The sequence below is a fragment of the Ambystoma mexicanum genome, chromosome 3q (genome assembly GCF_040938575.1).
Source record: "Ambystoma mexicanum isolate Mex_15411 chromosome 3q, UKY_AmexF1_1, whole genome shotgun sequence".
Lineage (NCBI taxonomy): Eukaryota > Metazoa > Chordata > Amphibia > Caudata > Ambystomatidae > Ambystoma > Ambystoma mexicanum.
In genome coordinates this window covers 579,494,210-579,507,078 of record NC_090926.1, presented here as the reverse complement: position 1 = coordinate 579,507,078, position 12,869 = coordinate 579,494,210, and the positions used below count along the sequence as shown (strand labels likewise).

At 49.3% G+C, this 12,869-nt stretch overlaps 1 protein-coding gene across 2 annotated transcripts in view; it reads left to right on the top strand.

The window, feature by feature from the left end:
* The window catches only part of MYH9 (myosin heavy chain 9), a 500,061-nt gene that overhangs the window by 252,859 nt on the left and 234,333 nt on the right, over window positions 1-12,869 (top strand). The gene's annotated exons all lie outside the window — the stretch shown is intronic.

Here is a 12,869-nt window from a genome sequence, read left to right as displayed (position 1 = left end):
GCGGAAGAGGAGATGCATTAGCCTACATCCTACTCTGCTGGCTATACCTAGGGACATGCCTCTGGAGATTCTAGCAACCCTACAAACGCTGGTCACCAAAATCCAGCAAAGGATGCTGCCATCGGGGCCTGCACCTCCAGAACCTCAGAGGGTAAACTGTCCAGCGGAAGAGAAGGTCCAAGGGGGGGGTTCAGTTCCTCTGCATCATCTGACCCAGCCGCCACCTCATCACGACAAGACTCCTACTGGAGCTCCGGGTCCGCACACGGAAACTGACACAGCTACCATGGCTACTGGTGCCGACATGGACAACTATTTCATCACGCCGGACATGGAGAATGCACGCGGATGAGCCGTAGAGGGCCTCCCCTCGAGACAAATTTGGATATATATTTTTTCTTTTCATTCAGTCATCTGAAGGGCCTCTGCATTGTTTCAGTTAATTCCCGAGTAGTGTTTCCTGTACCAATAACTCGAGTCGAGGAGAAATACCATCATGTCCATTTCCTTCCTGGACGACATCTTGGAGGAGGGCCTAGCCCTAATGAAAGTATGGCCTGACCAAGCGGGACATATTGGAAAAAGTACAGGATGCCCGATTTGGCTCCCAGGTGCCTACAGTCTCAGCCCCCGGTCTTGGCCGCAGCTAAACACTTGGCCAACCAGTCATAGGACGCTCTGGACCAGGAAGCAAAGAAGCTGGATGCGATGGGCAGGAGGATAATTTGCACGGCATCCTCTACCATCAAGGCAGCAAACACCCTAGCCATTTTTTCCTGTTATGACCAGGAACGTTGGGATGAGCTGGGCCCTATCCTGGACTTCCTGCCCGAAGACCAGAAGGTTGAGGCACTGTCCCACTTTCAGGAAGGGGAAGTGTCCTTCGATGTTGAAGGCAACACATTTCCACCAGGACGTTCAGACTTAGGTGCTGGATATGCTATTTGACAGGAAGAACCTCTTTGGAAGGACGGTCGGTAAGCCTTTGCAGGCAATAAAAACCAACACATTCCCTTAGAACTTCACAACAGCGTCGCTCATCGTCCTTTTCCTCCTGCAGAGGAAAACCAGGATTATAGTACCCATTACAGGCAGCCTTCATGCTCTTCCATTCAAGCATACAGGGATGCTTTGAAGGCAGCAGACGTCACTGGCAGTGCCGCCAGCAAGGCAGAACAGCCCCCACACCCCTGCCTCCTCTCAAGCAGGCTCCAGGCTCCCACTTTTGCACCCCAGGGGGAGTCAGGCTGGGGGAAGTTCGTCAGTACGTTAGAAAAGATCACCACAGACCGATGGGTGCTGGATGCTCTTGGACAGGAGCACACCTTGGAGTTCCAACACAGGTGTCCTCATAGCCCTCCGATTCAATGGCAAGAACTACACAGGCCACATTTTCTGTAGAAGGTGGTGTCCAGGTTAGGAAAAGAGCGATGGAGGCCGAGCCCCAGCGGATGGAGGTTGATTCTGGACTTACGTTCTCTCAAAAGTCCAAAACGTTCTGGATGGTCACATTGCAGCACGTGCTTGGCCAGCTGGAACAGGGAGATTTTCTGTCATTGTTGGACCGGAATTACGCCTACTTCCACATCCCCATTCCCAAAAAGCACTGTAAGTTCCTGTGACGTTACGCGACCGTAACGTGCTTGTCATCCGTTTCAGAGGATAGGGTAAAGGCCATACAAGGAAAGGTGCAGTTCTTGTCGGCCGAGGCAGCGGTGGTGCGGTCCATCAAGTCCCTGCTGGGCATGTTGTCGTCCTGTATCGACCTTGTCCGACTCTGCAGATTGCGCTTGAGACCTCTCCAGGAGTTCCTCGATTCGAGGTGGATGCAAGAACTTTACAGACAAGATCGCCCTCAACGAAGAGTTCCGACTGGCGATACGGTGGTGGGGTGTTTGGCAGCACCTCGTCCAGGGAGGCCCATGTTGTCTTCCTCCTTACCAGAAGATGTCACCACGGACCCCTCTCTAGAGGGTTGGGGAGCCCACACCAGACAATTGCACGCCAGAGGCCTCTGGCAAACAGGAATGGGACCTACACATCAACATCCTGGAGCTTTGGCCTGCGTTCTGGGTCCTCAAATCTCTTCTGCCATCATTGAAGGACAAGGTGGTGAGGATCTTCACGGACAACACCACAATGTTCTACATCTGGAAATGGGGGTGGGGGGCAGATCTCTGGTCTCTGACCCTCAGAGGCCTAGTACTTGTGGCAGTGGGCTATTAGGCAAGGCATGTTCCTTGTTCCGTTTCACCTGACGGGAGTCAAAAACATTGCAGACTTGCTCAGCAGGGAAATGCATTCTTTCCACAAGTAAGAGCTTCACCAGGACCAGGTGAATCTGCTGTTTCGACAAATGGGGTTGACCCCAGACCGACCACTTCGCAACAGCGGCGAACACCAAGTCCCAGAGGTTCCCTCAACCGAGGAGCTTGGGGGTGGGCAGAGGAGGCACATTCCTTTGGGAGGGATAGGTCCTATACACTTCTTCCCCATCCTTGTTTCCACTCCTATGTGTGATCAACACACTCTGACAGTGCCACTGCAGGGATGATCCTTGTCACCCCGCTGAAGCAAATCTGGTATGCCGGCTTATTACACCTGTCGGTGGCCCCGTCCATCAAGCTGCCGCTGTCCCCAGACCTAGCCAGAGAAGGGGGTGGGGGGGCTGTGCAGCATCACGACCCAGAGTTTCTGAACCAGAGGGCATGGTTCCTACAGCCCTATAGTTTGGAGGTTATACGTTACCAGCAGGACCTCCTGGCCAGTGCCGGAGCATCGTCAACGTTGAAGTGAATGGACACATGTTGCCTTACTCAGAAGATTACCCCTCTGCGTGTCACGGCCCTGCAACTTCTGCCATACTTGCTTTCCTTAGCAAAAGCGGGACTGGTTCATGCCTCTATCATGGTGCATCTCGCCGCCATACTCTGGTACACCAGGTCGCCGGGCAGACCTTCGCTGTGGTCTCGCAGGCTTGTCAAGGAGTTCCTCAAGGGGCTCTTCAGGACGTTCCCGCCGGTGAAGGCTTCTGCCCCAGCTTGAGAGCTCAATGTTGGGCTAACTAAGCTCATTGGAACGCCTTTCGAATCTGCATCGGGATCCGCTCAAGTTTCTCTCGTGGAATCAGCTTTCCTCGTGGCTATCCCCTCGGCCAGGCGAGTCGGGAGATTCCGGCCTTGTCTTGCAAGCAGCCTTACTGGTCCTTCCACGTTTCAAGGCTGGTACGGCGTAAACACCCCACCTTTATACCAAAATTACAGTTTGCATTCCTCAACAAAGCTTTGGTGTTACTGTTAAGCAAAGTTTATATGCAGTACCCTATGGGACCACTACACACAACTGACTACAGGTATAGGAAACCCAACCTTTGGTTTAAGCTTGTACTACACAGTTTTGGTAGAGTGTTGTGCAGCCAGGCTCATCTCAAGAGGGGTCAATGTGGCTGTAGCGGAGTTAGAGATTTACAGTTACAGGTATTCAAATAAAGTCTTACACAAGGTTTCTTGCATAAGCAATTATTAATTTATCAGTCAGTTAGAATAAGCCTTCAGAAGGGAACAATATAATAGTAACACACAAATACACTTCAATGCTGTACACTCTTAGATACCAAATCAGTAGAGACCCTTTTGGGATGGCCCACACACAACCTACACCCACAGGTGACTTTAATAGCTAGGGTGCTGGGGAGAATAATCTTACTGTTGGCATTTAGGATACTCTTAGAAGTTGGTAAAAGGCAAAGCTTATTTGAACAAGAGACCACAAATATTCTTAAGCAGGCAAATACTTTTGGATCCCTCAAGATGAGTCATACAATTCAATAGGCTAAACCAAAGTCAGTGGGGAAAAGTCTTGTATAGGATGCAGCACTTCAGGTAAGTAAAAGTCTTTGCACAAGTTCTTAGGAGTCTTTGATGAAAAGAAGAATCACATGTAGGGCCACAAGCTGATTAGACTTGCGAGTTGCAGAAGTGGCAAGTACTCTACAGTAAGAGGTAAGTAGTCTCAGATTTTTTTACAGTACCTTAGAAATGAAGAAAAATATGCAGCTGATTTCTGTTCCTTTGCAGCTCTGCGGATCTTGCTTTTCTTGCGCCTCGTCGTGGGGACAAGAGGGAGGATGTCGGGGTGGGGAGACACCTGCAATGCCCGGGGACAGTCAAAACCGACAAACTTCACTTTCAGTGGCTGTTCAGTGTTTCAGCTGCTTGCGTCTACCGCAAATGGCAACAATGCGTTTCCTTGCTGTCGAGATGGACTTTCCTTGCTTCTGGGGTCCCGCACTCTGTTGAAGGGGGGGGCAAAGGCTTGGTCTGTCCTGCTTCTTGGGAGTCCGGGGATCTTCCTGAAGCTCTAGGCCAGCCTAAAAGCAACACACACAATCTGGTGTTAATCTCACTGGCTATACAATTTCCAGCAGCAAATCTGTGGAAATACAACCAGCTCTGAGATGGATGTCCAGGTGGCTTACTTTGGAGTTGATTGGTCCCACCAACTCATGGAGAGAAGTCGTCCGTGCAGGGGCTTCTCTGTCGATGCAAACTTGGCGTTTTGGCACTGCAGCAGGGCTTCACCGGGCAAAAAAACGGTCCAGGAGTTGTAGCAGGCGTCCTCTTCAAGCTAGTCTTCGGTTCCTTTGTCCAGTGGTCGACTGCCTTCCAAGCCGAAAGACTCTCCTTTTATTCAGTTCTCTCCCATTCGTTCCAGCCTAGCTGTCAGTGTTTGTATGCAGTACCCTTTGGGACCACTACACCCAACCATGACTACAGGTGTAAGCAAAACCAACTTTTGGTAGAAGTATGTACTACAATTTTTGGGAGCAGAGCAGCCAGGCTTCTCAATTCTAATTCTGTTAGAGGTCTACAATCGAAGGTGCTCAAACTCTTACACTCGAGGTTTCTTGGATAAATGCGTATTAATTTATTCAACAGACAGTTCTAAAACATTCACTAGAAGGAGGCAGCTAGATATACACAAATATGCTTCAATACTATATTCATTAAGTTTCTGAGGCATTCAGACTACTTTGAAGGAGGAGCTAAAAGGAATAGGTTCAGAACATAAGTTTCTTAGACAGTGCAGATACTTTGAGTTCACCAGAAGAGGCAATTCAATAGGCTAGGCCAAAGTCCATGGCATAAAGTCTTGGATAGGATAAACGGTTCTGGTAAGTAAACGGTAAAATCTCTTAGTTCACAGAAGTAGTAACTAGAATTATATGGTGGGTCACAAGCAGATTAGGCCTGCTAGTTGCGAAAGTTCCAAGCACTTTCACGCGAAAGGTAAGTACTCTGTCTCGTTTCACAGTACCTTACAAATGAATAAAAAGATGCAGCTGAAGATGTCTGTTCCTGGCAGTTCCTGCAGATCTCGCCATTCCTGAGCCTCAGTCTTGGGGACAAGAGGGAGGATGTTGGGGGACACCTGCTCTGGTACTGGTCAAAAAGCTGGCATTGGCAAATCTTCAATTCCGGTAGCTGTAGTAAAGCGCACAAACTGGTGTCTCACTCCCTGGTTATTCGGTTTCCGACAACACTGAGGAAAATACTACTACCTCTGAGAATGGTATCCAGGTGGCTTAGTGTCGAGTTGATTAGTCCCACCAACTCAAAGGGAGAAGTCGTCCTTGAAGGGCTTCTCTGTTGAGATGAACGAGCGATTCGGACCTGCAGCAGGGCTTCACCGGGCAAAAAACCGGTGCAGGAGTTGTAGCAGGCGTACTCTTAAAGCTCGTATTTGGTTCTTTTGTTCCAGTGGTCGACTCTGCCTTCCAAGCCAAGAGACTCTCCTTTTATTCAGTTCTCTCCCATTCATTCCAGCCAAGCTGTCAATTCACCCAGCAGGGTGGTTGTCCTTGCCGGACAGTCAGCCAATCACCAGAGTGCATTTCGGTCTCCTAGGAGACTAAACACGGAGTTTCGGGCACCTCATCACTTCCTGCCTCCCCCAGAAACCCTGGAGCCAGAGGCGGGCTTCACTCGTGAATCCCACCAAAGGCAAAATGAACAAAGAGACCAATCCTGGTTTGGCACGCAGAGTAAATCTCAAGAAGGACATTTCCACAAAGAAATGGTGAAAAAAGACCAAGGCCATTTTCACAAAAATGGCACCCTTGGGTGCTTTACTGTAGCTGCGAACGCAGCCTGCGGTAAATGCACACCATGGTAGTTAAAACGAAACCACTGCCACCAGCCATTCAGTGAGAAAAGGGTAACATATAAAAAATGTTACATGAGAAGCTAGACAAAGGGGATACTAAGTAACCCCCCTCCAGCACTCTATTGTAAGATAGGGAGTACTGGGTCTAGAAAGTTGCAATGGTAAGTAAAATCAATTTCACTTTACTGCTCTTGGAAACGGTTTACCCAAGAGAAGGTATTTAAACCTTAGGGAAATCTGAAAGACTTCATTGTGCCACTGCCCTGAAGGTGCTGTGTGACACAATGTAAAAGATGATGCCTATGGAGTTTGTCAGACTCCTTAACCAAAAATAAAGTGTTCAAAATCACAAACTACATGACAGGGGAAAAGCATCACACTCTCCGGGTTAAAAAAAAGTCCTCAAAATCCAGCAAAGTTGCTGGGGGTCTCTAAGGTGGAGGGAATTGGCACATTGCTGAGAATTCTCCCTAACAGTTACCTGTCTTTCTGAATCAGCCGCCGGCGGAGTGGGCCATGCATTCGCTAGACATTGGTGGTGCCTTGAAGTTCTACGTGGCACGTACAAGGGATTTTCTGAAGACTTCAGTTGTCAACTTTGTACCTGTAAATTGGGGAAACGCCTTGTCCAAGTTTCATCTCCAAGTGGCTCTACGGCTGCCAGGCCGTCCGAGAGCCCACTCCACCAGAGCCATTGCACGGTCAGCATTTCTTTCTCGTCTGCCCCTGCTTGACGTGTGCATGGCTGTTACGTGGATGCACAGCATGTGAATCTAAGCAGATACAATCATCAGAAATGCTATTACGTTGAGTAATGCATGCCATGGAGAGGCGAGCAAAACAGAAAAAATGTAGTCAAATTTGCAGAAGCCTCTGTAGAGGTTGCAACAGAGCAGACAGACGCAATGTGTAAGGCAGGGCGTTTTTTAGGATTTCTTTTTTTCCTGTTGGCTAAAAACATCTAAGGGCGTTCACCTTCACCATCAATTTTGACCCTATGGCCGTTTTAAAAGTAATGCATATGGCACATGATAGCCATTGGAGGTAGGAAACCATTCCAAACAATAGCAAAGGCATTTAAAAATACATTTTAGCAATCGTTATTTTAAACATTTTCAGTGCCACCCAAATTACCTTTGTAAAGCAGAGCATGACTTTAAGAATGTAGTCAAAATGACTGGTAAGTGCGTCAAACACCTTATGGATACAAGAACAATGCCCAGTGGCAAGTAAGTACCCCAAGGCTCACTTTAGGAGGCTCCCTGTACCATTTGGAAGTTATATGGGAATCGATGACAAGAGTTAATGAGTATTCTGCTCTAATAGTGGGTTAAGGATGTTTTACTCTACGGGGGCAGATTCCTTGGTAAACTACCACTATTAAGACCCCAATGAAAAGATTCAAAGGTCAAAGGATGAACCAGGCGCCCCGGAGGAAGATGGGGCAGAGCAAGCACCCCATATACAAATATGAGAAATGCAGTATAGTCTCTGCTCCAAAGCATCTCCACCCCAAAGCATCTCTACCCCCAGACCTGTGAGATCCCAGAGTGTAGCAAGAATTTCTCATCCCAGGACACAGTGCTAGGTGCTCATGTTGGTGGTTTCAGCGAAAACTGCTCCAGCAGCACCAAACATGGTAAGTACACAGCTCCTTTTCCGATGCCTTTTCCACAATTTGGTTCCAAGGGGCTTGCACACTGAGACAGCAACAATCCAGATGACCAAGGAAGGGAACAAAGGTCTTCCCACAATGTCTGCCTTAAAGCCTGACGTGAGGAACAAATTAAGGCAGCACAGTAGAAAATTATCCCTGGCTGGAGACCACTGCCAGAGGCACCCTTGGACATCCTATGCAGAAGATTTGGTTTTGGGTAGTGAAGTCTCAGCACTCTTCTGGACCAGGGCAATGACCCACAGCCAAGCGGAATATCCTTGCGGGAAACTGTGGTACATTATCCAGAAAGTTGTTCGAACGTGGAAGGCTCCGCCCAGTTAATGTGGGGAGGTTAGTCTTTAGGATGCAAAACAATGATATCCACTAGGCACTGTACACAGCGACTATGGCAAAGTAGGGGCTTTGGGAATCTACATGGGGGGTGAGGGGGGGGACCCATTAAGCAGGCCAGCAGAACTGGAAACGGAGGGAAGCAGGTACTTTGAGTGCACTACAGAAATAGACTGGCCAACAGCCAGCCCACCATTGCTGGAATGGGGCAGAGGGCTAAGGATCAGTTCACCAACCACATCGATTGGTTAGTAGGACTGCAACTCCCCTCCCCCCCCCCCCCCAAGATGATGTGAAAGCTCGGGGACCTACACTGGCCTAAACCAGTTTAAACCACCAGTTTCACCACAGGCAAGCCGACGCCATCCTGGCTGCGGCTCACCAACCGCTGTGGGGAGAGCAAATTTCTTGCCGGAGATCCCGGCTGATAAACCAGCCTCTTTCAAGGCGGGACTCGGAAGTAAAACCTGTAGCACTGGACGACATGAAGTCCACGGTGGCGCACATAGATACTGCGAGCAGGGCTAACTGTATGGCAACTAACATGAGGATGGCATGGCGCAAGTCAACTAGACTCAATCTGGATGTCCTGGACAGGATCCTAGACCTACCCTTCGAGGGTGGTGACTTGTTCAACTCCTCCACTGACAAGGAACGCTATAAGAAGAGCAGCTCAGACAGCCAAGTCCCTGGCCATTCTCATCAAGCAAGCAGCTAAGACCTTCTCACAGGCCCACTCTCACTCAGACAGAGGCCAATCTTTTGCCAGCTTCAGGGGCTTCCAGGACGTCGGTCCAGGCAACCAGACAGTTCACTTAGCCAGTACAAGCAAACACCAGAGGTCTTCGGACAAGGACTTTTTTCAGTCCCCCTGTCATCTGACTCGGACCCCAAAAAAGCAATGACTGCTCTTCTCCAATACGGGGTCTGGCATGGATACACATGCTCATGAATATTCCCTGTCAGGCTGGGAATCCTCGGTAAAAAGAAACCGTTTCACTTACAAATTGTATTTCGCTTCTAAACCGATCACCGTCCTCTGGGTCATTCTGCCCCCATCCAATGATGGTCCTCTCCCTAAGCCCCTCCTCTGGCAGCCATCTTCAGATTTTGTAAGCATGTAAAGTGACATTATGACCAAGAAGAACTGCAGAGGGGATGGACGAAGGGAGGGTTCGCATGTAACATGTTCGTTTTCCAGCACGGGGTCTGGCATGGATTCACATGCTCATGAATAATGAATACACAGCAGTACATCATTACGCAACCACGGGAGGTGGCAAGGCTCAACAGAAGCAATTAACCTCCGGAACAGACTCCCCTTCAAGCGAACAGGTTGCGTAGCACAGCTTGGCTGACTCTGAACTCCTCACTAGAATCCATGTTGATACAGTAGAACCTTGTGAAGGTGTGTGTGGACCTCCACATAGCAGCACTGCAAATGTCCAGCACGGGCACACCAGCCATGAACGCAGTCATGACCATCCCTCTGGTGGAGTGGGCTCTTGGACGGCCGGGCAGTTGTCGGTTTGCCGACCATGCATGATACAGCCGGAGAGCCACCTTCAGATGAAAGCCTTGGAGAGCCACCTTCAGATGGAAGCCTTGGACATAGTTCACAGAACCAAAGTTCATGAACCGCTGTGAAGTCTTTCGAAAACTTTGTGTGTGCTACGTAGAACTTCGGGGCACGAGCAATGTCCGGCAAGTGCAAAGCTCTTTCAGACGGCGAATAAGGTTTTGGGGGAGGGGAAGAAACGTGCAACATCAAGGGTTCGTTGAGGTGGACTTCTGACAGAACCTTCAGCATGAAAGAGGGGTGCGTCCAGTTCATAGCGTTGCACTTTCAATGCAAGGTCCTGCCGTCTGGCTTGAAATCCACGCTGAGGGTATTCTCAAGACTGAACGCTCAGATCGAAGGGCCTCCACGTGTATCCGTACCCCGATTACTGGTTGGTCTGGGGGGGTAGGGACCAGGAGCCCCCAAAGCAGGTCATGTACTCAACCACCAGACTCATGACTGCGCTCTATGAACTGGGGTATTCAATCAACTTCAATAAGTCGCACCGCTGCCCGACACAAACTTTCAGGGGCTGCTGTGGGACACTCTGAAGCAGAGGGTGTTCCCCACGGGGGAGAAGGTGGCCGCGATCAAGGCTTCCATTGCTCACTTTCTCAGCAGAACAGCAACTACGGCCTGGTTCTATGAGCACCTGCTTGGAGTACTGGTGGCATGCCTCCTGGCTATCCCTTAAATCAGGCTGCGAATGAGGAGGCTGCAGCTCAATTTTTCCGCATCCTGGGATCCGGAGTCGGGTCATCAGGGAGCCCTGGTCACGATACCTGCGTTTCTACAACAGTACCTCGTGGTGGAGACAGGAAGTGAACCTCATGGTGGGCAGACCATTCAAACCGCTCTGACAGATTATACTATGACTATGGACTCATCCCTCTAGGGGTGCGGCGCGGCCCTGGGGGCTTCAGTTACATGGTTTCTAGTCCAGGACCGCTCAGCAAAACCACATCAGTTGCCCAACCAGAAGTCTCTCTCCTGCTTGGAGAGGACCTGCTCCTGGTGCAATGGGGGGCAGTGATTCACTGTTGCCTAGAGAGGCTAGCCTGGTACCTGAGCAGATGACACTGCCACATCTCAATCTTTCCCAAGACACCTAGAGATCATCCAGGAAGCCATGAGTCTGGCTACTCGAAAGCAGTACAAGAGCAAATGGACCAGGTTATACTTGTGGTCCAAGGATAGCGAAATGGATCTGCTATCCGACACTCTGGACCAGGTGTCTTTTTTTTTTTTTCAGTGTACTTTCCTAGATCAGGTATGGACCTGCAGAACCTACCTAGCGGTCATTGGCACATAGCGGAACTCGGTTTAACTTTTTCCTCTGCTAATCCAGTGGTGAAGAGGCATCTAGTGGGGTGGACCAGACTTTATCTGCCTGTGAGACGCCTGCACCCTGTCTGGGTTCTTAACTTGGTTCTTGGCGCCCTTGCGCACAATCCAGTCGCACGCATGACTACAGTGGACATCAAATTGGTCACGCTCTGAACAGCGCTACTAGTGGGGCTTGCTTCAGCTCGCAGAGTTGGGGAGATTCATGCTCTTGTGGCTTTCAAGCCCTAGACTATCTTTGATTGGGACATGGTCGAGCTCCGCGTGCGGCCCAAATTCCTACTAAAAGTGGTCTCCTCTTTACACATTAACTAAGATTGTGGTCCCCACTTTCTTTCCAAATCCCAAGGAAGACTCTGAAAAGGCTCTCCACTGTCTAGACGTCAGAACTTTAAAAGTCTATCTCGACAGGACCAAGGCCTTTCGCAAGACTGTTGCCCTATTTGTCACATTCATGGCCTGGTCAACAAGCGTCCAAGGCTCAATAGCCAGATGGATGACTTCTACCATCCAGGAGGCATACAGGCTTCAGTGCAAGGGGTCTCCTAGGGGCAGTCACGCTTGCACTGTAAGAGCCAAGGCAGCGGCTGTTGCTTTCCACCATCACGTCCCATGGCAAGTAATTAGCAAAGCTGCAACATGGGCCACTCCAGCTGCCTTCTGCAAGGATACCAGTGCCAGGGCTGATGCAGCACTTGGCCAGGCTGTCCTTCATAATATGCTTGCATATCTAAGGGAAGAAGAACTCTGGTGGGAGCGCATAGGAGGCTTGAGAACATCTTGGTCTATTGCAGCTACTAACATTTTGGACCATATGTTTGCATAGAGTATCAATCTCTCCTCCCAGGGCGTTCATCAATTTTAGTCACCCATACAGGATGGAGGAAAGGTGACTGGATGTAGGAGTAATTAAGTATTACTCACCGAAGTGACTAACGTACTCCTAGGCCATAGTCCCCGTTCCATTCCTCCCCTAAAAAAAAGTGCAGTTTAATACAGCAGCGTGTCAAGTGGGTGGGGGGGGTGTGGCGCTGGTGGGCGGGGTTAGGGGAGCACATGCTCCAAGGGCCACGCCCCTGCACGTGCATACATTTAAAGAGAAAGTGTTATTTTTCTGGTGAAAGGTTACTTTCCCGTCCTTAGCCAGGAGTGCCCATACAGGATGGAGGAAGGGGGACTATAGACTAGGAGTTTATTAGCCACTCCAGTGAGAAACTATTTATTTCTACTACTTGTCCCTTGCCTGTTCTGCCCTCTACTGGCTCTTGAGACATTCATAACTAGATCGGGATAGACTGCTACACCCTAAGGCCACAGTATTACAAGTCTTGAAAAGTACTTAACTGCTTTATGTTGGTTGTGGTAACATTTAGGATAACTTTCTGGTAGTAATAATTGTATTACAAAAGTGACTTATTTACTGTGAATATTGCAATGGTTATTCTATTGCGCCTACTGCTTTTTATAGTACTTGTTTTTTCTGAAGAATGATCTTTGCCTTAGTGTATATATAAAATCAATATTTTTATATAACTTTTAGTCAGTGTTCACTCTCGGGTCCTTCCTACGAATATAAGCCTGGCTGCTCAGCCTTTGCTACCATCATACTTGTGTGGCTCAGGTCTATACTAAGAGTTGGCGTCCTGTGCCCAAAGTGTGCCTACCTTTTGGTGGACCTTTGAAAAACTCCATAGCAGGCTGAATGATGGATTTCTCCAGAGAAGCCCTCTGCCCCATTCTCGCTGCCATCCAGACTTTTGTAGCTGTCATTGACTGCTCTTCCTGCAGGCA